We start from the raw sequence: 27,200 nt of genomic DNA, 5'->3' as shown, positions 1-27,200 counted from the left end.
TGTCTCAGGGTGCTTTTCTTACATGAACAGTAAAGGTGCTTTCTAGTTTCTTATCCCTGTATTTCAAACATGGGGGAGGGGGGGAATCCCCATTTTGATTTCACATCTCCAAAACATGAACCAAACTTGTGATCCCTTATTTTCATGCCATTTTGTAAGCTGTCATATCCATTTTCCCCTCAAAATGTATATATTCTCTGATCTGACTGAGCTTCGACTCATTAGAGCTAATACCCTGGAAAATGTGCTACCGGAATCACATTTCATTCTGCTATTAGAGACTAGTATGGCTATGCCACCTGAAAAGTGTTTTCCCCTGTTATCTATGCATCAATAAATCAACCTTACACTCCTAAATACATATAAATGATGTAGGGCATATTGGTATACAGAACACAAATAAGTCTACAGAGCCAACCGTGAACCCAAACAAATGCCATAACCGTGAACAAACAGGGGGGAAACCGTAAGAAAGAGTCACCATGCATTCACTTTACAAATGAAACCAGGGACAAGTACCTGGATAAACATGCCATTTCAACCACAGGAGCAGCTAGGGTTGCCAATCCCCCAGTGGGGAATTTTCAGAAGAAAATTCTGAAATAACTGGTTGTTGGGCAAATGGTGGGATGTCACTCCTTGGGGACTTGGAATCTTTCTAGGAATCACCAGAAACTCTGTGGTTTTGCTACAGAGTTGAACATATAAACATATGAAGCTGCCTTATACTGAATCAGACCCTTGGTTCATCAAAGTCAGTATTGTCTACTCAGACTGGCAGCAGCTCTCCAGGGTCTCAAGCTGAGGTTTTTCATGCCTATTTGCCTGGACCTTTTTAGTTAGATGCCAGGGATTGAACCTGGGACCTTCTGCTTTCCAAGCAGATGCTCTACCACTGAGCCACTGCCCCTCGCCAAGTTTCTGATGATTCCTAGAGGAGTAATGTTAGTTCCAGGTGTTGTTTCTGAAATTGACATCACACAGTCATCAATGGCCCTCAATGTCACTGCCCCCTGGCCTTCTTCTGGTTGTCAGGCCTGGCAACCCTATGTGCAGCTATACATACTGTACCATGACTAAGAAAAGAAAACCTTTCTTCTGTGTCCTGTTTGTTGCACTTCCAGGGCCAAAGGCTGAGCCATTGTCTGTAATAGGATGCTGGACTAGATGAACCACTAATCTGATTCAGCAGGGCAGGGTCTAGTGCAAGCCAAAATATTATTTTTTGTTCTAGTGGTTCTCAGATAGGGCTGCCAGCTCTGAAATAGGAAATACCTGGAGATTTGGGGAGTGGATCCTGGGGATGGTGGGGCTTTGGGAGGGCAGGTACCTCAGTCTGGTATAATGCTATACAGTTCAACCTCCAAAGCAGCCATTTTCTCCAAGGGAGCTGATCTTGGTGGTCTGGAGATCAATTATAATAGCAGGAGATCTCCAGGTTCCGACACTTGGAGGTTGGCAACCCTCCAATGTTTTGGAGACCCTTGGTTTTTCTCTGTAGTTTTGCAGAAATCTCTCATTGAAAAGATCAGCAAAGGCAGCTTTTGTGAAAAACAGGTTGGTTTAAACGGGGGGGGGGGGGGAAAGGTTGAATTTCCTATAGGTTTCACTTCAGTTTTTTATCCTATGTTGTCAATGCACACAATGTACATTGATAACATTGCAGAAATAAAATCCTGATGCATTTTGGAAGAGTGTTTTATTAATTCATACTTGTTTCCAGAGCACTGGTGAAACACTGCCCCAAAAGGATATATCTGTATATTAAAAAAAATCACATTGGTCCATCATTTGGGGTATTTTATCAATGCACACATGCACGTTGGTAACATACCCATGGACACATGAAGCTGCCTTATACTGAACCAGACCATTAATCCTTCAAGTCTAATACTGGCAGTGGCTCTCCAGGGTCTTGAGGCTGAGGTGTTTCACAATACCTAGTACATCATCTTTTAACTGGAGATGCCGGGGATTGAACCTTGGACTTTCCTCAGGCCAAACCAATGCTCTATCACTGAGCCACAGTCCCTCCCCATAGATGGGGAAATGTTTGAGAGGGCACTGGAATGAAGGAAACAGACTGTGGAGTAATGGAATGTTTCAGGAGAGTGGTTTTATTTATTTATTTATTTTATCAAAGGATCAGGATAGTAATCTATTGCAGAGGTTTGTTTTGTATGAATATCTTCCTTTAACTACTTTGTCACCTACTTTTGCTATCTGCTTTCTGCATTATTGATGGTATATGTTAATGTGGGTTCTTTTGTCTGCATGGTCTTCTAATTTTGTAAATCTAGTCCTATTGCTCTGATCATAAGATGTCTCATGCTATCTGGCTGCACTGCTTTTACATTTTGCAACCTGCCTTGAGTCTCATTGAGAAAGACAGGCTAAACAAGAAGCAAATAAATAAAAATTGATGAAGAAAAGGCTTTCAATGAAGGTAGAAAATCTGTCTTAATTGATTCAGCATTTGCTGCTGGAAATAATATTTGATTGACATCAGAATCAGCTACATACATTTTTGCATACAGCCAGGTGTGGAATTCTAGCAGGAGCTTCTTTTCAAATTAGGCCACACCCCCCTGATGTAGCCAATCCTCCTGGAGCTTACAAAAAAGAGTCTTGTAAGCTCTTGGAGGATTGGCTATATCAGGGGTGTGTGGCCTAATATGCAAATGAGCTCCTGCTAGAATTCCACCCCTGCATGCAGTTCACTGAATTAGGAAAGAGTCATAACTCCACCTACTTTGCATTGCAGAAAATCTCAAGTTCAGTTCCTGGCACCTCAAGCTAAAAGATCGGAGGTAACAGGTGTTGTGAAAGGTCTTCCTCTGTCTCAGATCAAGGAGAGCTTCTGAAAGTCTAAGTAGAAAGCACTGAGCTAAAACAAATTAAGTACATACTGAATTTGATAAGTATGGCTCTCATGGGGAGGAAAGCAGGATAAAACATTGTATTTTAATTCATAAAATAAATATGTTCATCTGAACCTGGACAATTCTGAGATTTTTTTTTCTTTTTGACCAAGTTTCACAGATACTCCTTTACCTCAGGAAGTAAGGCACAAGTTAGAACTGAAATAGATTTAGGCAGAGTTAACCAGATATACTAAAACTACCGCTCACAATGATCCAAATGGATACATCTGTTCTAGCTGAGGTGTGCTTTCCTCTCTGGGCATTTTCTATCCATGGAGTTACCAAGAGACACTCCTTCATGCAGACGGAGAGATTCTTTTGACATTAAAAGGCATCAAAATAAACCAAGTATTGATGTAAGCACTCTTATAGTGTCTCAAAATGATTCAAACTCCACCCCTCCAATAAAGATAAAAATAATGGGCCTCTGATAAGATCATATGTTTGGGATAAAAGAGGACACTCATCTACTCCAATATGATGAGTTAATTCATGTTCATACAAAGAGGAGGCAGCCTCCAAAACACTCCAATCCGGGCCAGCATGAGATCCTTACGGAGGCTAATTTGTTCCTGATTATGTTTAAAACCCCAATAAATCTGTCTGCTCAGAGTCTACAAAGCCCAAGGGAGGAGTGGAGCCAAGAGACAGTGATCTCTGAATTAAACAAGAGACTCCCTAGTTGATTAAGGAAAGTCTTGTTGAGCAGCTTAGCAACAAGCATGCCCCTTCTCCGATTCCAGCTCCACTCTACCGAGTCGGCACGCCCTGCCCTCCATTACCTTTTTGGCACAGCAGCCCAATGTCATTGGTTACGGGAGCCAGGAAAAGATTAGGTGTTCCATCAGTTTCATAGACTTTGAAAAACGAGGGGAAAATGTGGTTTTAACTACTGTATGTCGTCTTCTTTTCTCTTTTTAAGGGAAGATATGTTCTTAACGTTGGCAGGTCATTTTGAATAATTTACAGAGGCCTTCTTAAGGTGTGTTGTGCCAAGTTGCTTTTGTGCATGAGACAGAAAATTTTAACTCATGCATGTAGCCAATGCCATGGAACACAAACCATACAGAAGTTCCATAGACTCCAGCGTCTCATTTGGGGACACTCTTGTAACTGGACACTGCAGTGATCAGTGCTCCCTCTGAGCTGTGGAGTCTTGTGAGCAAAAATTCTACTTCAGGGGTGTCGAACTCATTTGTTATGAGGGCCAGATCTGACATAAATGAGACCTCGTTGAGCCGAGCCATATGAGGCCAGGCAATGTGTATACCTGTTTAAGATTAGGTAGCAGAGATAAAAACTTTACAAAGGATACAAACAAAATTAATTTTAAAAAAAATAAAACATGCTTAAAACATTAGCACTTGTTGGTCTTAAAGGTGCTTTCTTTGTATTTCTCCCATTGGATCCAGGGAACTGGGCAAAGGAAGCTCTGGCTCTTTCCTTCCTTCCCCAGGGGACCAGGAGGGAGAAGAGCCTCAGCCAACATAAGGAAGAGAGGCTTGGCTCATTAGCTCTGCTGTGCAATTGAGAGAGCCTGGCAAAGCAAGCTCTGCCTTGCCCCCTTCCTCCCCAAGGAAGGAGCCTCAGCCATTAGAGAAAACAGAGGTTTTGCTCTTTAACTCCTGTGCGGTTAAGCAAGCCTGGTAAAGCAAGCTGTGATGTAGAAGGAAGCAAGAGAGAGGGAGAAAGAAGCAGATGACAGCCAGTAGCTTGGGGGACTGATAGGATCCCTTCAGGGGCCTGATTTGTCCTCCAGCCCACATGTTTGACACCTACTTCATGAGTTACTGGCATTAAAGTTGTGAATGAGTGATTTGGCTACTGCATAAATTAGTTTGCTCTGGGCCATCCTTTCTGAGCGAAGATAAAAAATTGTGGGCTGGAGGCTAAAAAACTATGAGCTAGTTCACACTAACTCAGCTAAAAGGGAACACTGACAGTGATATTCACTCAGTAAACTGGGAACTGCATGTGACTCTGATGCCTCCTATGGCTTTCCTGAGCACTGTTCCCCATGGCACCAGTCCCACATTCTAGCAAAGTGAGCAATGTCTTTAGAAATTAGGATGATTTCATCATTACTACAGACCAAAAATTAAACTAAGCTTTACTTAGCCTTTTTCCTCCCTCCAGATACACAACTCGACACGCTCAGAGATATTCTGGTGATTAAAAGGGTTATATTATATCGATACAATATTGCTTGTGCAACAACAACAACAATTGCTTGTGAGGGTTTCAGGTGGTATACAGGGCACAAGATAGCTGTGCAGCTCTTTTCTTTGGCAGGAACTGCTCACGATCTTCAGAGTACCACTGCACTACAATAAGGGGGCCACCAAGCGGAGACTCAAATGCAGGGACCAAATCCTGCAACAAATCAAGATGCCAGTTTAGCCACCTTATATGCTTAGGCAATATTGTTACTGTACTCAATTAATATCAGCTATACTATGTTGGGCTCATCCACCAATGTGACATATGGCATCGTGTCAACAGTGCTGTTCTTTTAGCGCTGTTCTTTTTTCTACACAAGACGAACAAGTAACATTCTAGATGAACACAAACTGGACATTAAAAAATGATAATATTCAAAAACCAGTGGGAGAACATTTCAGTCTTTCAGGGCTCTCTATTACTGTCCTGAGAATTTCCATACAAGAAATGACTACAAAGGAAGATACTCCAGTGTGAAACTGCCGAATTGGAATTCACTGAGGTTTCACCTTATCACTGAGTTGCAATGGGAACTGGGATTTTTATGGCACTATATGTATTAACTATTTTACCTATACTTGGGACTCCTTGCACATTACTAGTGTTATTTAGCTTAAGGTACCCAGTTGAAGGCTCTCTGTACATTTCTTTATGAGATCTCAATTTTACACAATTACATTTCACATTGTGCTTCATTAATTTCATGGGCCCCAACCTTATTTGTTTGTTACCTTACATCCTCCATAAAATGACAGCAGAAAATGACTTTGCATGGGGGGGTTCTCTAGTCCACACAAATTTATGCCAGAATAAAATGTTGTTAATCTTTAAGGTTAATTACAAGACTCCTGTTTAGGGATGGGAGGGACGCTGGCTCAGTGGTAGAGCATCTGCTTGGGAAGCAGAAGGTCCCAGGTTCAATCCCTGGCATCTCCAAAAAAGGGTCCAGGCAAATAGGTGTGAAAAACCTCAGATTGAGACCCTGGAGAGCCACTGCTAGTCTGAGAAGACAATACTGACTTCGATGGACCAAGGGTCTGATTCACTATAAGGCAGCTTCATATTCCCCACCCCACCCCACCCCGTAACTAGAGATGCTGCCGAAACTCACATTCCCTTGAGCTGGAATCTGAGCTTTGGCAGCTCATAATACTCAGTTTGAATAAGAAAGCAAGTATTGCAGCTCTGGCTCAGAAAAGAGCTACTTTCCCTCCCTTTCTCTTCCACTGAACCACTTACTACCTTGTGACAGCTGCTGGGCCTGGTGTTGCTGGCACTGCCAGTCTAGCAACAAAAAGGTGATGGTGGAGAGAAAGCATGCAGGCAGATCCTCTATCTCCTCCCCTTCCCCTCCCTTTTCAATATCATTAGAGCATTGTCTTCAGCAAGCTATGGTAGACTAGGAAACATATGTAAAAACTACGTGATTGCCTAGGGCGCCAGCCTTTTGCAGGTGCTGAACTGGGTGCCCCCATGTGACTTGGTGAAGTTATCAGTGTGGGGGGAGGGGGTTTGCCAGACATTAGCCTTGCCTAGGGTGCCAGACAGTCTAGGGCAGGCCCTGCCTAGGAAAAGGGCCCAGCCTCACTCCCCAAATAAGGAAGAAAAACCCTGGCCCCCACTCCATGAGGTTTGGTCAAGTCATGCAAACTCAATCCCTGCCCAGCATGTGTGGACTGGCAGGGCTGTGCACCCCCATTCCTACCTGGCATAGGGCTCTGGAGAACCCCATGCCTCCATCCCAAAATGGACCTTAGCAAGGCACCCACCTCTGCCACCATCCGCCACAGGCCTTGGTGAGAACACCCACCTGCTTCCCTGCCTAATTTGGGGCTCAGCCGAACTACATGTCTCCTTCCGTGGATGTAGTGACAGCTGTCCCTCACTTGGTATGGTGTTGGCTCTGGCATGGAGGCTGCCCCCCAGGTAATCAGCACTCTTCCTATTAGCCTTAAAGGCTAATTTGCCCATGTCTAGCTTTAAGTGTTCGGGAGCACTTCATGTTACTTGCATGTGTGCTAAAATCAAGATGCATCCACCTGTGCTCATGAATGGGAGCCTGGCAACACCTATGTGGTTAGTTCACTGGTACGTCTTCCATTTAGTTCCGAGGCATGTACACAGCAGTAATCCTTGGTGGATTATGTCCAGTGGACCAGTTTTGTCTATCTCCTACTCACCATATGGTACTTCATTTGTTAATCTGATTTTACACCACCAGGTTCTCAACATTCCCTATATTTTAAACCTCAATATGGGGCATTTCCCTTTTAGATCATTTCCCTCCAGTATTTAATAAATTCAGGAGTGGGCAGTTTGCATCTATGCACAGAAATGCCACCCAGCCTGCCAGTTGTCTTTCTCCTTCTGGAGTCATGGAGTCACAATGCACTTAAACAGGGCTTTTTTTGTAGAAAAAGCCCAGCAGGGCTTTTTGCATATTAGGCCACATCTGCTGATGTCACCATTGTTCCACCTATTTGCATATCAGACCACACCCCTTGATGCCAAGCCAGCTTGAACTGCATTCCTGCTCAAAGAAAAAAAAAAAAAGCCCTGCACTTAAAGTAGGCGCTTAACCATGGAGTTACTGTCCCTATCCATAAATAGTGATTGCTCATTCATTCATTCAAAATATCTCTGTGCTTTCTACCCAGATAGGTTACCTGAGGTGGTAAATTTCATTGGTGGGTTCAGCTGGGAGATGCCCGAAAAGTACATTCTCTACCCCACTTCTTCCCAGGAAGCTCTCTTCACATCTCACCAGCCAATCTGGAAGGGACAGTGATGTCTATCATCTGGAGGACTACCAACAAGGGATTGAAGGGATATAAAGAATCCCTTCTATCTGAATACCAAAAGCACTCCAGAAGCTTTTAACAGAAAGGTATTTGCAAGGGAACTACCTGCTGCTAGTCTTAATTATTTAAGAGGTTAAACTGCTACTGCTTTCCTTTCTGCTTAATTCCACCTTCTAATTGGCCTCTGTCTTGAGCCAGCTGCACTAAGTTACAAAGCAGTTACTGATTGTTCCCAATGCAACAGCTATTCACAATTAGACTTATCTTTAAAAGCTTTGCAAGAGGTGAGCTGATAGATCAAAAACAAGCTCATTCTAATCACTCAGCTCCTCCGCAAGTTAATTAAACACAAGAATTATTAGAATTGCAAACTTGTTAGAGATTGCAAAGACAGCAGAAAAAGACATAGGTATGAAATAGTTTTAAAGAAAGTTGACAATTATATTAAGAGTCAGTCTTTAAGCTTTTAACATCCTGTAGAAATGTGCTGCCATGACCTGGATAGCCCAGACTAGCTTGCTCTTGCTAGTTTTCAGTAACGAAACAGGGTTAGTTCTGGCTGGTATTGGGGTGGGTGACCTTGTAGAAATACCAGGGTTGTGATCTGGAAGCAGGCGATAGCATACCACATCTGAACTCCTCTTGTCTTGAAAACTCTATGGTGTTGTCATAAATCAGATGAGACAAGGGAGGGGGGCACCAAATAAAATGAAGAACTTAAAATTTTGAATGCCTAATCTAGTTTGATGAAGATCAAACTTCTTGCATGGAAGAAAGAATCTGGATGTGTTGGTCACAGAAGAAGCCACCACGTGGTTCAGATATAACAGAAAACTGTGGTTTGAACTTACATGACTAAACTCTAAGAATTTCTGGACTCACAAGCTCCATCTCCTTGTGCAGATCTCTGATTTATGTTTTTAAAAGTTATGGCTTGACACAATGCTGCAATCACAAACGAGGGTTGTCAAGTCCAATTCAAGAAATATCTGGGGACTTTTGGGGTGAAGCCAGGAGCAAGGTTGTGACAAGCATAATTGAACTCCAAAGGGAGTTCTGGCCACCACATTTAAAGGGACCTCACACCTTTTAAATGCCTTCCCTCCATTGGAAATAATGAAGGATAGGGGCACCTTATTTGGGAGCTCACAGAATTGGACCCCCTGGTCCAATCTCTTTGAAACTTGGAGGGTGTTTTGAGGAGAGGCACCAGATGCTATGCTACAAATTTGGTGCATCTGCCTAAAAATACAGGCCACCCAGAGCCGCAGATACCCGCAGATCAATTCTCCATTATACCCTATGGGAATCAGTCTCCATAGGGAATAGTGGAGTTTCCAGCAGACATTTCCCTCCCCCCTCCCGCTTTCTGATGACCCTGAAGCAGAGGGAGGGCCTCCAAACTGGGGGATCCTCTGCCCTCACCTGGGTATTAGCAACCCTATCACAAACTGTGGTTTGCACTTTTTCCAGAGTAAATAAACTGTGAACCAGTGGTTCAGGCCAAGTTTGATTTGTCTTGACAGCGGAAGTCTTTAATTAAATCACTGCATGCTGGGGGTGGAGAACCACAGAAGAGTCCCAAGGATTTCTCAGGTTTATTCACATAGCAGCAGGCCATAGTTTGCAATCAGGTATGAATCATGCTACATCTGCAGTGGGGACTGCCAATTATTTAAAACAATTGGCATTCAATGTATAGGTTGCACATCCTTCAGGAAGAAAAAAAGAAACCAAGAAGAAGTTTGCAGCAGGTGTGCAGCACCTTTCCTATGAGGAAAAGCTAAAGCTTGGGACTTTTAATGGAGAAAAATCCAGAGGTCAGGGGAGATTGATACTATAGGTTTAATCAAACAAATGGTGTGATTCAGAGCTGTTCACTGTGGTATATTGGTTAGAATGGTGCAGCAGGAGCTACATTCAGCTCCTGATCCTTTCTCAGCCATTAACAAACTCACTGGGTTGCTCTGAACCAGTCACATTGTCTCAGCCTAACTTACCCCACAAGGTCATTGGGAGGATAAAACAAAGGAGGGGAGAACCATAGGCATGGTGGCCTGATCCCCAGGGAGGAAGAGCAGGATGCAAGTCTGAACACAAGCGAGTTAGTGATTCATCGAAACTGAAGGGCAGTTGGTTCTGAATTGACAAAGAGTTTTACGCAATGCAGAATCCTTGTGACTCTCATTGCAGTATGATGCGATTATGATTTTTAAAAGGCAAATGACAAAGTTCATGGGGCAGGGGCCATTGGTCATAACCAGGGGTGGAATTCTAGCAGGAACTCCTTTGCATATTAGGCTACACCCCCCCTGATGTAGTCAATCCTCCAAGAGCTTACAAAAAAGAGCCTTGTAAGCTCTTGGAGGATTGGCTACATCAGGGGTGTGTGGCCTAATATGCAAAGGAGCTTCTGCTAGAATTCCACCCCTGGTCATAACACCTATATGGGTGAACAGATTCTGTTTGTTCAGGAAAAGCAGCAGGCGATGGCCTGGTGATGAGGTTTCTCATGAGAATCTGCCCGGCCACTGCTAGGTACAACATGCTAGACTGATCTAGTGGGATTCTTTTGATCTTCCTAAAATTAGACCAGCATAAATTAGGCTTCTTCCAGGCCATCTCTTACCAGGCTGGGACCAGGGAGCAGCATCAAGAGACCATTTTCCCCAGCTAATCATTAAAAATCAATACCTCCAATCATCGGCAATAGCCTGATTGCCCTGTTGCTCTTAATCCCCCACATCACTTACAATTGCTGCACGCTAAGTCCTAATGATCCGTGGATCCATGTTAATATTATTTTTAAGTCTAAGAACCTAATGTGCAACACTGCATAGCTATTTAAAAAAAACATGGGCTGCGCTGGGCAGGGCATATTTCTAGGATGGAAAACCATCGCCTTCCCAAGATTGCTCTGTATGGTGAACTTTCCACCGGCCATCGAAATAGAGGGGCACCAAAGAAGAGGTACAAGGACTCCTTGAAGAAATCCCTTGGCACCTGTCGCATCAACCATCACCAGTGGTCTGACCTAGCCTCAGATCACAAAGCATGGAGGCACACCATCCACCAGGCTGTTTCTTCCTTTGAGAACGCACGCATAGCTGGTCTTGAGGACAAAAGGAGATTGAGGAAGATGCTACTGCTACAGCACCAACCCCAAATCAGACTTTTCCCTGCAGCCACTGTGGCCGGATCTGCCTGTCCCGCATTGGTCTTGTCAGCCACCAGTGAGCCTGCAGCAGACGTGGACTACTGCACCCTTCTTAAATCTTCGTTCGTGAAGTCAAGCCGAGAGACAGAGGGGTGAGGAAAACTCTTAAGAGAATGAGGGGAACAGAAGTGAATAGATGTCTTTATGCTCCCTGTCTGCTCCTGTTTTACTGTGCCAGGGTGCCACTTCATCCAGCAACCATTTCTGAGAACTTCTTTTGCATGGAAGCACCTGTATCCTGATATGTATTTATATAGACTTCCTGATCTGGACTTCCATAGGGAAGCGATGGATCCTTATGGTGTCTTTCTTTTTCCTTCCAAAGAACCAGGGCCAGCCCTAGACTGTCTGGCACCCTAGGCAAGGCTAACTTCTGGTGCCCTCCCCCACTGATAATGTCACCGAGTCATATGGGGGTGCCCAATTCAGTGCCCCCAGAATTCACTGCCCTAGACAATTGCCTAGTTTGCATAGGGGAAGGGCCAGCCCTCCAAAGAACGATTGTTAAATGGTGACTTTGAACTGCTTATTGTCATCCTCCCTGTCTCTAGTAATCTCTCAGTGGAGGGTGGGAGATAAATCTTCCTTGCATGAATCCCATTGCTTGTGAATGTGCATTCTGCAAACTGCAGCTGGTATGTCATATTTGGGAACAGAAGGAGGAGGAGGAGGAAGAGATTGGACTTATACCCTGCTCTTCACTCAGAGCAATTTACAATCTCCCCTTCCTTTCCCCACAACAGACACCCTGTGAGGTAGGTGGGGCTGAGAGATAACTGCTTTTGAGAGAACAGCTTTGTGAGAACTGTGGCTGACCCAGGGTCACCCAACAGCTGCATGTGGAGGTGTGGGGATCACCACATCAAACTGGCTCTCACTGACAACAGACTGGAGGAGAAAAAAAAATTTCTCTACCATATCTTTAATGCAAAGAACAAATACTCCTTTCCCTCTGGTTCTTAACACAGTGGAGAATAGCCAGTGGCAACATATATCCTACCAAAGGCAGAAAAGAGACATTGAAAATGTGCAGGTGCACGCGCATGTCTTCATCGTTGATACTTGACAATATGAAAATAGGAGTGTTATATTTTTTTCCCAGTATTCATCTGTCAAATGTGGGAGACTATGGGCTAATTTGCTGAGCAGGGCATTTGCCAGATAAAAAGTTAGCACCTATACAGTCAAATTTGGATCAGAACCAAATAGCAAATCCCTTGGATGGATAAATTTTGATAACCCCCCCCCCCCCCCCAACAGAACAAAAGTTTGTTTCCTAGAAGCTGACTAAATCCAAGGTGCTTTCTGGCAATCTCTGGGCCAGTTTCAATTTATAAATAGCAAGGAATATTTTTAAAAACATCCAAATGGATTTTTCCATCCAAAAACTCACATAACAAGGTGCTCCTTCACTTAAAAAAAAAAAAAATCAATGTACATAGAAAATATCCATAGAAAGATTCCACCCCAGCCTTCTGCCTGATATAACAGCTTTCTATATGTAAGCATTTTGTTCCTAATCTGGACCCAAACTCAAGAGGAAAGCTCCATCTCAGTACCTCTTCCGCTGTCTGCAAGTACAGCTTGCACTCTGAACATTTTTTGCATATCCATTGGCTTTTTCTGTATTGCTACTGTGATATATTGTCTTGACTTTTGTGACTCAGAGGTTACAACAAAGTTGATATGAAGTCTCAGTCTCAGTTGATATGACGTCTCAGTTACAGGAAGCAGACCTAAAATACAAACTTATCTCTAACCTGCAGCTTTCCACCTAGTGAATAAAACCCTAAACATCTACCTAATTGGGGGGCAGGGTATAATCTTGGGGGTGGGGTGGGAGTTCTGTTGCGCAAGCAGCATTGCCAAGGCAGTGGGGGAGGGACAGACTCGAGTCACAGCGCTGCTTCCTGTGTTCTGTTTTGGAAGAAGCTGTTGGCCCCAGAATTATCTTCTCTTGTACAATAGCTACTCTTTTTCATTTTTTGAAGGCCAGGCAAAATTAAAAGAGGAGAGGTATTTTTAAGCATGCCTATTTACTTAGGGACGCATCCAACTACAACAAGTCTTGTGCCATATAACTACATGTCCAATTTTTTTTAAGGGAAACAAAAATGCACAAGCGTTGTTCCTGAGTAACAGATTCTTGGACCAAATTGGCCTTTGCATCTTAGTCCCCTGCCAACAGCAAAAGTGTATTCGGCTCTCCTGCTGCTTCCCTTATGGAAACATAAAAAGACTGCAGGCCAAACATAGATCTTCATTGCATAGATATTTCGACATATTCTGGGTATTTTATACATCACAATTTGAACCAGGGTTGGGAGCTGATTCACACCTACAAAATACACACAAATACTTACGAATGGCATATGCTCTGGTTGTTCAGGTTTACAGGAGAGAATTCAGTTTCTGATTCCTGTTTCTGGTAAATCTTCCAAGGTTTGGCTTCTGTAGATACTTTATTAACATTTTGTTAGCTTGTGCTTATCTTGAATAACTCTGAATGTTACACTGAAAGTCAGTCTGCCCCCTTGTTTGTGGCCTTTTGACCCCACTTTTCCCTCTCTATATAACTATTTACATGAGTAATCACCCATTCGGAGTGCATTTATAACTGTTTTGATTGAGTTTTGTTTTAAACTGGCCTCTCTTTTTAACATCTCTCCCCTCCCCCCATGCACTCTTCTGTTGTCTTCAGCTGTTTGTGTAAACCTGTCTAACAGAAGAATATGTCATGCTCTGACTCACAAAAGCTCATACAGGAATACATTTTGCTTGGGCTTAACACTTTGCATGTCATTAGCCCTCTAGTCTTTAAGATGCTACTAGACTCTGGTTTTGCTTAGCTGCTATCGATTTAACTTGTGTCTTGTATGTGTCTTATGTACTGTCAAGGTGCTTCCAACATATGCCAGCCCTATGAATTAATGGCATCCAAAAACATCCTATCATTAACAGTTTTGCTCAGATCTTGCAAACTGAAAGCCATGGCTTCCTTTATTGAGTCAATCCATCTTGTATTGAGTCATCATCTTTTCCTACTGCCTTCAACTTTTCCTTGCGCTTTTTCTCATACGGCTACCCATCTGGAATGAACTTTTATGGGGAAAGGAGGCATAAAGTCCACCCTCCAAAGCTGCCATTTGTTCCATGAGAACTCTAAACAGGGAGGTCTCCAGCCCTGCTCCCCCCAATATTGGCAACCACACTGCAGCCTCTGACCTGCAGTCCCAGAGACTCTGATGCTCCATTTTGCCCAGGCAGCACTCAAATTTTAGGAGCTAAGAAGGATCCACATTTTGGATACTGATATTCCAACAATTCCTGCACCCAGTTCTAGTCTCCACCTCCCCCACCACACACACACCTTCTAAGCCGTATGTAGCTAAAGATGACCCTGGGGAGGCAGGTCAAGGGGTAGGTTCAGCCCACCCAACCAGTTAATAGAGTACCGTCAGCTGCTTGCAGCTATAGGAATACCCCTTTGCATTTCCTAGCAAAATGGAAGTCCTTCCTTTTATCAATTGTTCTAAGTAGAACAGCAGTTGTGAGTTAAAACCCCACTCAGTACCCCCCTAAAAAAAAAGAATTCAGCAACTGATAACAGAGTTGGCTGTCAGGAGCTGTCTGTTTCTACAAAGGGTTCTGAAAGGAGTGGGGAGGCAAGGAATGAAGGGGGGGAAACCACCCTCACCATGAACACGAATGGTCATCCATCAATTTATTTTAAGCACATTACTTCTCTGACAAAGAGACAAGGGGGGTGGGGGAGCTGAAGAAAAAGGAAAGACATATAAAATTAGGTTTGTGTCACTCACTTAACGTTGCCGTCTCCCCAGAGGATTCTCGTCCAAACGGTGCTTGCAAGCTCATGAATATTAATTATTTCCCTGAATGCACCGCAGCTCACCAAAACAATAAGATGAAAGGGGTGGGAGACCTGATTGATGAAAAGCATGAGTGGGGTGGGATAGGTTGACCCCCTCCCCCCCCCAGGGGACTTTTTAAGGCATTGAAGCCCTCTTTGAGATATCTAGACAGGCCTTTGAACAGAGGGTATAAAAAGAGGCCAACCTCACAGATTCAATACTGCAATTAGAAGCACAATGGAAGCCAGTGTGAGTGACTGTCCAGAGCATCAGGTTTAGACCAGCAAGACTTGGGTTCAAATCTTCATTCAGGCCTAGCTGAGACGAACAGCAAGTGGGTAAACTCTTCCCTGTCTGGTACCACCCCAGGAGAGGGACTGCAGTCCCTGCACATGGAAAGCTAGCATGTCAGAGAGGAACTGGTGAAGCAGAATGTCGAGCAGAAGGAGCTATGATCTGGAAAGTGCCCCAGTTCAAATCTGTCATGGTGGCAAATTAGCCTAAACCACTGTCAGCTCCCTTCCTTTAACTGCAGAGGTATAATAAGGTTGGCTTAGTTTTCAAGGTCATTGTGAGAATTGTTTCACTGTAACGTGAAACATTTTGAACACTGAAATCGCCTGGGACCTGCCTACCTTTGGGACCACCTCTCCCCATATGTGCCCCACTTTGTTCGGGGTCCCAAAACCTCCTTAAGATCCCCGGACCGAAAGAGGCTCAACTGACCATCACCAGAGCCAGAGCATTTTCAGTAATAGCTCCTGTTTTGTGGAATGCCCTCCCTGAAAACATCAGGGCCCTGCAGAAACCTGCCACGGTTCCGCAGGGCCTGTAAAACCAAATTATTTAAACTCGCCTTTAGAGGCTGAAGGGAGGTAGCTATTACCCCACGGCACTGATAATCCCACCAAATCATCATAACTGGAGCAAGAACATTCAGAGTAATTAGAAACGCACATCTTGGTTTTAATGATTGTAAACTTTACTGATTGATTTTATTGTGTAATCTGTTTTTAATGTTTCATGAGGCTTATTTGCTGCTGTTAGCCGCCCTGAGCCTGTCAGCGGAGGGTGGGATATAAATCTGATAAGAATAAAATAATAAATAAATAAATATAAATTCTGTCCTGCCATTACTATTAGAAGGCAAAGCTGAGCAGCCTTCTCTCTGAATGCTTTCTCGATAAAGCCCTTTTGCATATGAAGGATAACTCAGACAGATGAAGTGGACCAATCCAGAACTAGGGCAGTGTGACAGAAGAAGCTTCACTGGTGGTTTGTGAGTGGGCCTTCATGCTCTCTGCTTGACTTTAGCTATTCTGCTGTTGTGATAACCCTCATACCTGCAGCCCATGGGAAAACTCTATGATATACCACGGAGACTAGAAGAAACGGAAGTCCTAAAGTGACATCCCAACTCTGCTGAGCTCTCTTTGCTCCCCAAACACCTCCCTCCCCAGCCACTATCCCCAAATCTCCAGGAATTTCCCAAGCCAGAGTTGGAAACTCACATGAGTACCTTGGCGGAAAAGTAACATATAAAACATATAAATGCTTATACCACAAGCTGGAAGAGATGAGAGCAACCCTGTTATCCCAATAGATAGAGGGGTAAACTATGCGTTATTTGGGAGAGAGCATGAGCTGCTATTAGTCCCAGAGTAGGGGAGACAAGAATCAAGCATAGCGCTCACAACAGCAGCCCACAAGTTCTTTGTGATTTCTCGAAGGATGGGGACATGCCTCAGCAATACTGCATGTGTTCTGCATGCAAAAAAAGTTGCAGATTCTGTGCCTGCAATCTACAGTTATTGGATTTCAGGCAGCTGGGCTTGGGATAGGCCCTTCTCTGCCTGGTGGCCTGGACAGCCACAGAACAGAGAAAACTGGGCTGGAATCAACAACTGGTCTTACATAGTCAAAAGCAGCATCACACTGGGAAAAGGGCATGAAGGGGAGACTAACAAACTCTAAATGGGAGAGGTCCTATGGCTGATCCTGAAGGGAGAATAAAAAAAGCCCCTCTCCTATATGTTGTAGCTGAGCCCTGAGTGTGGCTCCTGAGAAAGGTTGCTGCAGATTAGGGTTGCCAATCCCCAGTTGGGGGCAGGAGATTCCCCTGGTTTGGAGGCCCTCCCCCCACTTCAGGCATATCAGAAAGCAGGGGGAGGGGAGATGTTTGAATGCCTGCTGGACACTCCATTATACTCTATGGAGACTGGTCACTTGCAAGGCTGTGGGGGACTTGGCAACCCTACACCCAGTTCCGCATTTAGAGGCTGTCATGATCCTAGGCCTACTGCAGCCTACATTCTCCAAGAAAGCCTGTGTTAAAGTAGCAACCAGGCCTACATTTCCTAAGATCCCTCCTGTCCCTCCGATTGGGTGGGCAGCAGTTTTGGAGGGAAAACTTGCCCAGGGTGGTGGGACCTGGAAGGAAGAAAATAAAAGCTAGAGAGGGGGAAGTGTTCTCTATGGAAAGGCTGGGCTGGAGGAAGGCTACAATCATGAGAGGTCCCTCATCCAAAGAGTGGTGAGTTAGCTCGAATCAGAGGAAGGGAATGTACAGTTAGTTGCATCAGGGCTTTTTGTTTATTTGTTTTGCTTTGAACCACCTTTACTGTTTTCCATGTTCACTACTGCACTAAAAATTACAACCCACTTGCTTGTTCTTGAGCACTTACAATAAACTTGTTATACTGTCTGGGTCTGCATCCATGCCTCTTCAGTCAGAGATAAAAGGTGCTTGCTGAGAAGGAAGAAAGGTTGGGTGGGTGCTCTAGGCCCTCCCAGACAGACCCCTACCAGAGTGGTGGCGGCCAGTAGAAGGCCCTCCCTGGTCCCCTGCTTCTGATAGAGGCACATGTGAGAGAGTAGAATCAGACTCCCTTTCCTCTGCAGCAGGTGCAGGTGTCAAGTTTTTAGCTGCTAGTGCTTCAGTTTTCTACACTTGTAGCTAGAGTCGCCAGCCTTCTGATGGGGCCTGGAGATCTCCTGCTTTTACAACTGACTTCCAGCTGGCGGAGATCAGCTCCCCTTGAGAAAATGGCTGCTTTGAAGGGTGGACTCTATGGCACTGTACCCGGCTGAGGCCCCTTCCCCTCCCCAAACCCCGCCTTCTCCCAGATCCACAACCCAAAGTCTCCAGGTATTTTCCAGTACAGACCTGGCAACTCAGATGGTGGTCAATTAACTCTAATTAGGATCCATTATGGTCCACATAACTGTTTGGGAGAGCAATCCTAAGCAGGACTTTTTTCCTCGAAATTTTAAAAAAAAAGTTTAAAAGTTCATGAGGGGCACCCATGTGTTTCTCCTTCATTTCCCTCTTGAGAATTCTGGCTAGGGTTGCCAAGTCCAACTGGAAAAAATATCTGGGGACTTTGGGGGTGGAGCCAGGAGCAAGGGTGTGGCAAGCATAACTTAACTCCAAAGGGAGTTCTGGTCATCACATTTAAAGGGACTGCACATCTTTTAAATGCCTTCCCTCCATTCAAAATAATAATGAATGATATAGAGGCACCTTCTTTTGGGGCTCAAAGAATTGGACCCCTGGTCCAATCTTTTTGAAACTTGGAGGGTCTTTTGAGGAAAGGCAAAGGATACTATGCTGAAAATTTGGTGCCTCTATCTTAAAGTACAGCCCCGCCCCAGCACTCCAGATACCCACATATCAATTCTCCATTATACCCTATAGGAATCAGTCTGCATAGGGAATAATGGAGTGCCCAGCAGACATTTATTTATTTGTCAGATTTATATCCCGTCCTTCCCTGACAGGCTCAGGGCAGCTAACAACAGTTTAAAACATTAGCAATTTACAAAAATCATATTAAAAATAAAATATATAAAAAAACATTTCCATGCATATTATTTCCCCCCCACACACACACTTTCTCGTGACCCTGAAGCGGGAGGAGGGCCTCCAAAATGGAGGATCCCCTGTCCTCATCTGGGGATTAGTCAAACACAACAGGAAACCACAGCAATAGATAATTAAGAGCTATGAACCCAATGCTGTGCGTAATAGAGTTTAAATACTTATGTTCCAACATTTATTCATATACGCAACCCTTATCAGTATTCTCATTTCATTATATTATATTTCAATGTATTTCAGTCCTGGATGCTTGAAATTAACGAAAGGTATCGAATCTCGTGCAAGATGTGACTAATGAGCTTACGCTAATGACTACAGTTGCCTAAGCACGGGTTCCTAGTTTATTAATGTGGCCTGTCAAAGTATAAATGAAAAACGAGAATAGCCGGAATCGTGTTGCCACACCGGTTGAACAGCGGACTGCTGCCTGAAAGAATTTAAATATGTAGATAGTACTACCTGTGGCTGGAAGTTCACTTGACAGCAGGATTCGGTACCTTTCGTTAATTTCAAGCATCTAGAACCAGATTATTTTTATTTTGTGGAGTAAAATGGACTATAAGCGATGTTGAAATATAATATAATGAAATGAGAATACTGATAAGGGTTGTGTATATGAATAAATGTTGGAACATAAATATTTGAACTGTATTACGCACAGCATTGGGTTCACAGTGCTTACTCATCTGGGGATTGGCAACCCTTGTTCTGGCACCTCTTTTTCCAGAAAAAAACCCCTGATCCTAAGCATATCTACTCAGAATTCAGTGTGGGATGTTCTGCTGTTTTGAAATACTAATGCTAGCAAGACCAGGTGTAGAGAGTGTGAAAAGCAATTTTTTTAAAAAAATTCTGATTCCCCCCCTCCCATCAGGGTTTTTTTTTTTTAACATTTGTAACATCCAGCCTGATGAGCTCTGCTGAGCCAGTTTGTTGTAGTGGTTAAGTGTAAGAACCGGGTTTGATTCCCCACTCCTCCACTTGCACCTGCTGGAATGGCCTTGGGTCAGCTATAGCTCTGGCAGAGGTTGTCCTTGAAAGGGCAGCTGCTGTGAGAGCCCTCTCCAGCCCCACCCACCTCACAGGGTGTCTGTTGTGGAAGAGGAAGGTAAAGGAGATTGTGAGCCGCTCTGAGACTCTTCGGAGTGTAGGGGGGGGTATAAATCCAATATCTTCTTCTTCTTCCAAACCTTATAGAGTGTTTTGTGTCATTTTGGTTGGTCCTAATAAAAGGTATTATGTGGAGTATTATGGGAAACTATATAAGACGTTCTAGGCTTGTTGAGGAGAAAGCAGGATAAAAAAGTGTGTGTAGAGCAGGATAAAAAGTGTGTGTGTTTGTGAGAGAGAGAGAGAGAGAGAAGAGTGTGTTGTGTTGTACATAAAAGTTTAGATTTTTTTTTTTTTGCCAATGAATGATGGAAATATGAGCTTGGACCTTCCAGGGAGAGGAACCAGTGCAAATTATTTGAAGCAGGGAAAGGGTTAAACACCTGCCAGTTCTTTAATGCCAATCACTCTTCCTGGCCTAATCTAATTGGGCAGTGAGTCAGATTGATCTGTCTGGAATAAGCAGGGAGTCACCATGGATCCAAGTAAAGAGGCTGTGTGCATCAGAATCCAGAGGGTCTCTCTCTCCCTTCTCTTGAGGACAGATCAGCCAGGAGTCATGTGAGCGAATTCCCAAACAGCATTGGTGGAGGGGGTTGGTGCAGGGGACCGCAGTTCAGTCATGGAGAGAGAGGGTGGGGAGATCAGCTGCCCTGTTGCAACCTGGCCAGTCTTAAACCCACCTCTCACCATGCCATGGTCCTGATCTAGATCTGGGCCCCTGCACACCTGCTTTGTGAAAGACAGAAATGCTTGGTTGCTCAGTCACTGATCTCCAAGCCTCATGCTTGCATCCAGGTCTTGCTTTCAGGCTCTATTGCTTACTAACTTTTAAGTTGTCCTGATCCAATTTTTTTCTCCTGAAAAAAAACCACACCAGGATCCTTATAGCCAAGGATCCTTTATGCAAAGTGTCCCTCCCATTACATCTGCCCAAAGGTTCTAGATTGCCTGCCATTTTCATTTATTCAGTCACTGGATTTCAAAAGAAAAGGTTATCTTTGGTTTTTTGGATAAAGATATATTAGAAGCCCCATGGTGCAGAGTGGTAAACTGCAGTACTGCGGTCCAAGCTCTGTTCACGACCTAAGTTCGATCCCGGCAGAAGCTGGGTTCAGGTAGCCAGCTCAAAGTTGACCCAGCCGTCCATCCTTCTGAGGTAAGTAAAATGAGTACCCAGCTTGCTGGTGGGGGGGGAGGGGAGTGTAGATGACTGGGGAAGGCAATGGCAAACCACCCCATAAAAAAGTCTGCCATGAAAATGTCATGATGCAACATCAACCCAGAGTCAGAAACGACTGGTGCTTGCATGGGGGACTACCTTTACCTTTATATTAGAAAAAAATCATTTTCCTGCCATTCTATTAACCATTCAAAGTACACGCATAGCCAGCTTCAAGAGGGGATTGGATAAAAATATGGAGCAGAGGTCCATCAGTGGCTATTAGCCACAGTGTGTGTGTGTGTGTGTGTGTGTATTGGCCACTGTGTGACACAGAGTGTTGGACTGGATGGGTCATTGGCCTGATCCAACATGGCTTCTCTTATGTTCTTATGTGACACAGAGTGTTGGACTGGACGGGTCATTGGCCTGATCTAACATGGCTTCTCTTATGTTCTTATGTGACACAGAGTGTTGGACTGGATGGGTCATTGGCCTGATCCAACATGGCTTCTCTTATGTTCTTATGTGACACAGAGTGTTGGACTGGATGGGTCATTGGCCTGATCCAACATGGCTTCTCTTATGTTCTTATGTGACACAGAGTGTTGGACTGGATGGGTCATTGGCCTGATCCAACATGGCTTCTCTTATGTTCTTACACCTCAGCAGCTGGAGTGTTGATAATCGCAGGTGGTGCAACATGGTGTCTTTAGTGTTCATGTGTCTGCATTTGCAAGATTCATCCTCCTCTCCTTCTTGGTAAGAATTATCCTCCAGACTAGAGAAAAGGCACCTCTCAGTATTTAAGAAAATTAAAGGGCGTCTAGTGTCCTGGCCCCTCTGATGGACCTCCTGATGGCACCTGGGTTTTTTGGCACTGTGTGACACAGAATGTTGGATTAGATGGGCCATTGGCCTGATCCAACATGGCTTCTCTAATGTTCTTATGTTCTTAAAGGAAATTAGTGGGACCATAAAGCCAGATAAAATGGGACACTTGGAGCACATGGAATATTTGTGCTACTTCCTTCTTTTGGGGTGGGAGAGAGTCTGCTGTACAAATGTTTGGGACTGTGGTACATTCCAACATAGTTAACAACAACTGGAAAAAAAAACAACTTGTTTACAAACACTCCCTCCCCAAACGAAACTAACACCACTCACCAGTTTCTGTGATGCAAGCTTATGCTTCCACTACTGGATCCTAATAGAAGAATGCTGTACAGTGCAGGATATCTCAGGCAAAGGGGCTATGTCAGGCTGGGGAGTTGACCACTGCCAGATGCCGAAGCAAATTAATTTATTTACCCCCCCACTGCAGACCTTACGTTTGGTAAGAGCGTCACATTGGAACAAAACACCATTAATCTTATCTTTTTTTCTCAGCTTTGCTTTGGAGGAGAGGCCGGGGCAGCCTGACAGAGAAGACCACACAGTTTTGCTCTCTTCTTTCCCCCCCCACCGCCCCTTTGCCTCCCCTGGCCTAAGCGGATTGATCCAAGCCTTATCTGATTAGAAGGGGAGGGGGCTCGCTGGGGAGGAAGCCAGGAGAAAACAAAACAGGAGACTAATTGAGTTACAGGCCAACTAGTGCAAGGAGAGCTGCATGCAGTGGAGGAGGCGAAGTATAGACATGCTGATACAACACAGCAGCAACAGCAACAAAATACAACACAAAAGAAAAAGAGGCGCAGCTAGCTAGCAAACAAAGCAGACTGAATGCCAGAACAAGGACCGGGGCTTGCTTTCCAGCTGCAAATGCAAATTCTGCCTTTTTTCATTTCATTGAAGCCTTCCAGCAGGTGTTTCTTGTACGGATGCCAACCTCCACATGGGGCCTGGGGATCCCCCAGAAGTACAGTTCACCTCCAGACTACAGAGATCAGTTCCCCTGGAGAAACTGCAGAGTGGTCTCTGCAGCACTATACTCCACTGAAATCCTTGTCTTCCCTAGGCTCCATCCCCAGATCTGGATCTCCCAACCCTACACCCCCACTTCTTCTGCCCGTGGCCAGGGGGAAACTGGTGACCCTATCTGTGAATCTTCTCTCAGGGTCATGGATCATACCTTATTTAAATGCTTGCCACAAAATATTACAATGGCCACTCACAAAAAATTGCTTTGAAAAATTGATTGAAGACTGTTGCTTATGAGAGATGAATCATGAGAGCTAAAAGTGGAAACTTCAGGTTCAGGGGCAGTCTACCTCTGAAAAAGAAAAGGCTAAGAAGATGAAAAAAGGGAAGGACATATTCTAACAGAGACAGAGAACTAGGCTAGACTGACCGAGGACTGACCCTGCATGGTAAACTGGCATGTTCCCAAAATTTTGTACCTCTTTTTTAAAATTTTGTTCTAATAACAAGTATTATGTGTACTATGGATACAGACATGGCCTCTGTGGGGAGTCATAGTCAGTAAAGTAGAGCCTATATATTGAGAGGATAGATCTTGTGCACCATATCATACGGACAAACATAAGGGAGAGGCCATGATCTGCTTTTCTTTTTTGCTTGTGAACTTCCCAGAAACATCTGGCTGCCCACTGTTAGAGGCAGTGCACTGGTCTATATGGACCTTTAGTCTGATCAAGTAGGGTTTTTTTTTAATGTTTACATATAACTCTTGCTTCAGAACATATAATATCCTGTCAGCTTCGGTTGCTCTATCTGCAACATGGCAACATTATTGGCCTACCTTACAGACCTGTTTTATGAAAACCCTATGGAGTCACTGCAACTTGATGGCACTTTCCACCATCAATTAGCGATGCCAGCCTTCAGGAAGGACCTGGGGATCCCCTAAAATTATAGCTCATATCCAGATTAAAGAGATCAGTTCCCCTGGAGAAAATGGATGCTTTGGAGAGTGGCATTGTACCCAACTGAGGTCCCTGTTCTCTCTAGGCTCCATTCCCAAATATCCAGGAGTTTCACAATGTAAATCTGAGAATCTTACCCCCCACCCTCCAGTGGCCAGGAGGAACCTGGCAACCCTACCACCAATGGATGCAAAGAGGCTTTGAAAAATTAAAGCACTACGGATATGCTCCAAACATTATCCACAGTCAAACAACCAAGGCCTGGAGACTGGTTTAATTTAACATTTGGGCTGGGTGGCCAAACTGCAGCTCAGAAGCTACATGTGGGTCTTTCACACATGTGGCTATATGTGGCTCTTGAAGCCCCTGCCACCTTCTTGGCCAGCTTGGAGAAGGCATTTGTTTCTTTAAATCATCTCCAAGTTCCTGAAGGTGCAGCACAACCGTCTCCACCATACAACGGCAGGGGAGGGCTACCTCCCCTAGCAGCAGCCAAGCAGGAGCCAGAAGCAGACGAACCTTGGAGCGCAGAACCCCTGGATGGATTAAAGTTTCTGTGGAACAAAGTCAAGCCAGCCAGCGGCATGGAGAAAGTTTCTTCCCCCCCCCCACCCCCATCTCTCCATCCCTCCCTCCCACCTTTGGTGTTTCTGTCTTGTGGCTCTCAAATATCTGATGTTTACTCTGTGTGGCTCTTATGTTAAGCAAGTTTGACCTGGTCTAGAAGTTGTGTGGAAGTGCTAAGGTAGACTTTTTTTTAGGGGGAGTGGCTGTGGTAGCTCCGCAGTCTTGGTTATCTTAAAGATTTACAAATATATTGTGGCACATTTTTTTCTGAACCACTGCTCCCTTTGGCAAATACAAGATATTGGGGAGGAGGGGTTGTTTTGTTTTTGGCAGCAGGAACTTACAATCACAATGGGCCCCTGTGAAAGGTCTCCCTATTGCACAGGTACATCATGAGTGGGAGAAAGACAGTAATTCTGTGACAATCAAAGTCCCTGGATGTGGGCTTGCTTCCAAACAGCACTGAATAGGGTTGCCAAGTCCAATTTAAGAAATATCTGGGGACTTTGGGGGTGGAGCCAGAAGACATTAGGGGTGGAGCCAAGATCAAGGCTGTGACAAGCATAATTGAACTCCAAACGGAGTTCTGGCCATCATATTTAAAGGAACCGCACACCTTTTCAATGCCTTCCTTCCATAGGAAATAATGAAGGATAGGGGCACCTTTTTTGGGGCTCATAGAATTGGACCCCCTGATCCAATCGTTTTGAAACTTGGGGGATATTTTGGGGAGAGGCACTAGATGCTGTGCTGAAAATTTGGTGCCTCTACCTTAAAAAACAGCCCCCCCCCGAGCCCCAGATACACGCAGATCAATTCTCCATTATTTTCTATAGGAATAAATCTCTATAGGGAATAATAGAGTTCCCAGCAGACATTTCCCTCCCCTCCCCCCCGCTTTCTGATGACCCTGAAGCGGGGGGAGGGTCTCCAAACCAGGGGATCCCCTGCCCCCACCTGGGGATTGGCAACCCTAGCACTGAATAACAGGCAGCGTAAAAAACTATGGGGTTTGCTCATTTATGTGGGGCCATCAAGGACAGCTGTGCTGCCAGCATGGGTTTCTTCTCTCCAGGGACCCCCAGATATTCTTACAAATGATGGGCACAAATGTAATCAACTGGGAAGGCTTTGGTCGAAAAAACCTACAGGCCCCCTTGATGGCTTCAACATCTTCCAGCCATTGTGTTTACAATCCCTTGCTAATCAAGGCAAACCGAGCTTGCAAAAAGGGATCTGGTTAAGCGATTATCACCTCTGAAGGAGGAGGGCTCAAGTAGCTTTGATCCCCCCTCCAAGGGCTCTCATTAGCATCTCAAAGAAGGTGTCGACTCTTTTGGCTGGGTCCACTTCCCAAAGCTCTCTTGCAAGCAGGCCTTTCAGGTTGCAGCCCTCCCTCTCCCCTCCCCTTGGCTTTAAAGAGGCTCTGGATTATATCCACAAAAGGCTAGCTCAACTCAAAGGCCTGAACGGGATGCAACAAAGAAAGCGCTGGTTTCTCCATGCCATTGAACAAACCACTGGAAGGGATACAGGAGGGCTGAATCTGAGGAGACAGCTTATGGCTGCAATGATATGGTTTTCTACCGCCACAGTTCTTACAAGGAAGTAACAGGGTTTAGGTGTACACATCTGCTTACCACAGACAGCACTTACTTTGGGAGCCCTTTCCCTGATGAATCACTGTCCCCGTTTTGTTCTAATTTTTGACTTTAGGAATGGTTTTGTTCAGGGGGCATTTTGTTGAAAAATAGGTGGTGGAGCTCTTCCAGGGACTGTTATGCAGCTGCACCTACTATTCAATAGGCAAGGTAGGTAGGCGGGGAGGGGGAACCCTCAGAATGGTTCAGGAGCTGAGCTGCTACTGAATTCAAGGTCTGGTTTTGTAAAACCTTTTGCTCCAGTGAGATGCTAGAGTTGTCATTCTTCAGGGTTCAGCACCCTCTCCGAGATATCTAGAACTCATATCATAAGAAAATGTGCCCTGGCTCTTCGGCACAGGACAGTAAATGCATAAACCAACAGTATTGCTCTATGTTCTGCATATCTATCCACTTATTAGGGTTGCAAGCACTGGCTTGGGAAATTCCTGGAGATTTGAGGGTAGAGAGCCTGGAGAGGGGAAAGATGGTTAGAAAGCCACAGAGTCCACCCTCCAAAGCAGCCATTTTGTCCAAAAGATCAGAGCATGGTCAAAGGTCACAGGATGTGGTTACCTTGCTTAATCTTAAGCAGATCTTGGGCTGGATATCTGCCTGTAAGAACAACCCTACTGAATCAGACCAGAAGTTCGTCCTGACCTGTATTCTTTCCTATAGCAATCAACCAGGTGAGGACAAAGCATCCCCCAGTCCCACCTCTCCCAGCAACTGCTATTGAGAGGTATATTGTCTCTGAACATGGAGTTCTGATTTCACATGGCTAATATCCACTAACAGACCTATCTTCTAAAGATGTTTTAAAAGGCTCTTCTAAAAGCATACAAGGCAGAATCTATCACCACACCTTGCAGCAGTGAGTTTCATAAACCAGTTATACAGTTAAGTGATACTTCATCTGTCCCAAATCTACTGGCCCTTAAACTTCATTGTTATAGACCTCAAGTTCTTATATTATGGAAGA

At 44.6% G+C, this 27,200-nt stretch overlaps 1 protein-coding gene across 1 annotated transcript in view; it reads right to left on the bottom strand.

Annotated features, from left to right (window-relative positions):
- The window catches only part of PAPPA (pappalysin 1), a 334,943-nt gene that overhangs the window by 169,355 nt on the left and 138,388 nt on the right, over positions 1 to 27,200 (bottom strand). The gene's annotated exons all lie outside the window — the stretch shown is intronic.

This window comes from Heteronotia binoei, chromosome 12 (genome assembly GCF_032191835.1).
Source record: "Heteronotia binoei isolate CCM8104 ecotype False Entrance Well chromosome 12, APGP_CSIRO_Hbin_v1, whole genome shotgun sequence".
In the NCBI taxonomy this organism is placed as follows: domain Eukaryota; kingdom Metazoa; phylum Chordata; class Lepidosauria; order Squamata; family Gekkonidae; genus Heteronotia; species Heteronotia binoei.
The sequence above is the reverse complement of the archived record's forward strand: the minus strand, read 5'-3'. Positions and strand labels throughout refer to the sequence as shown.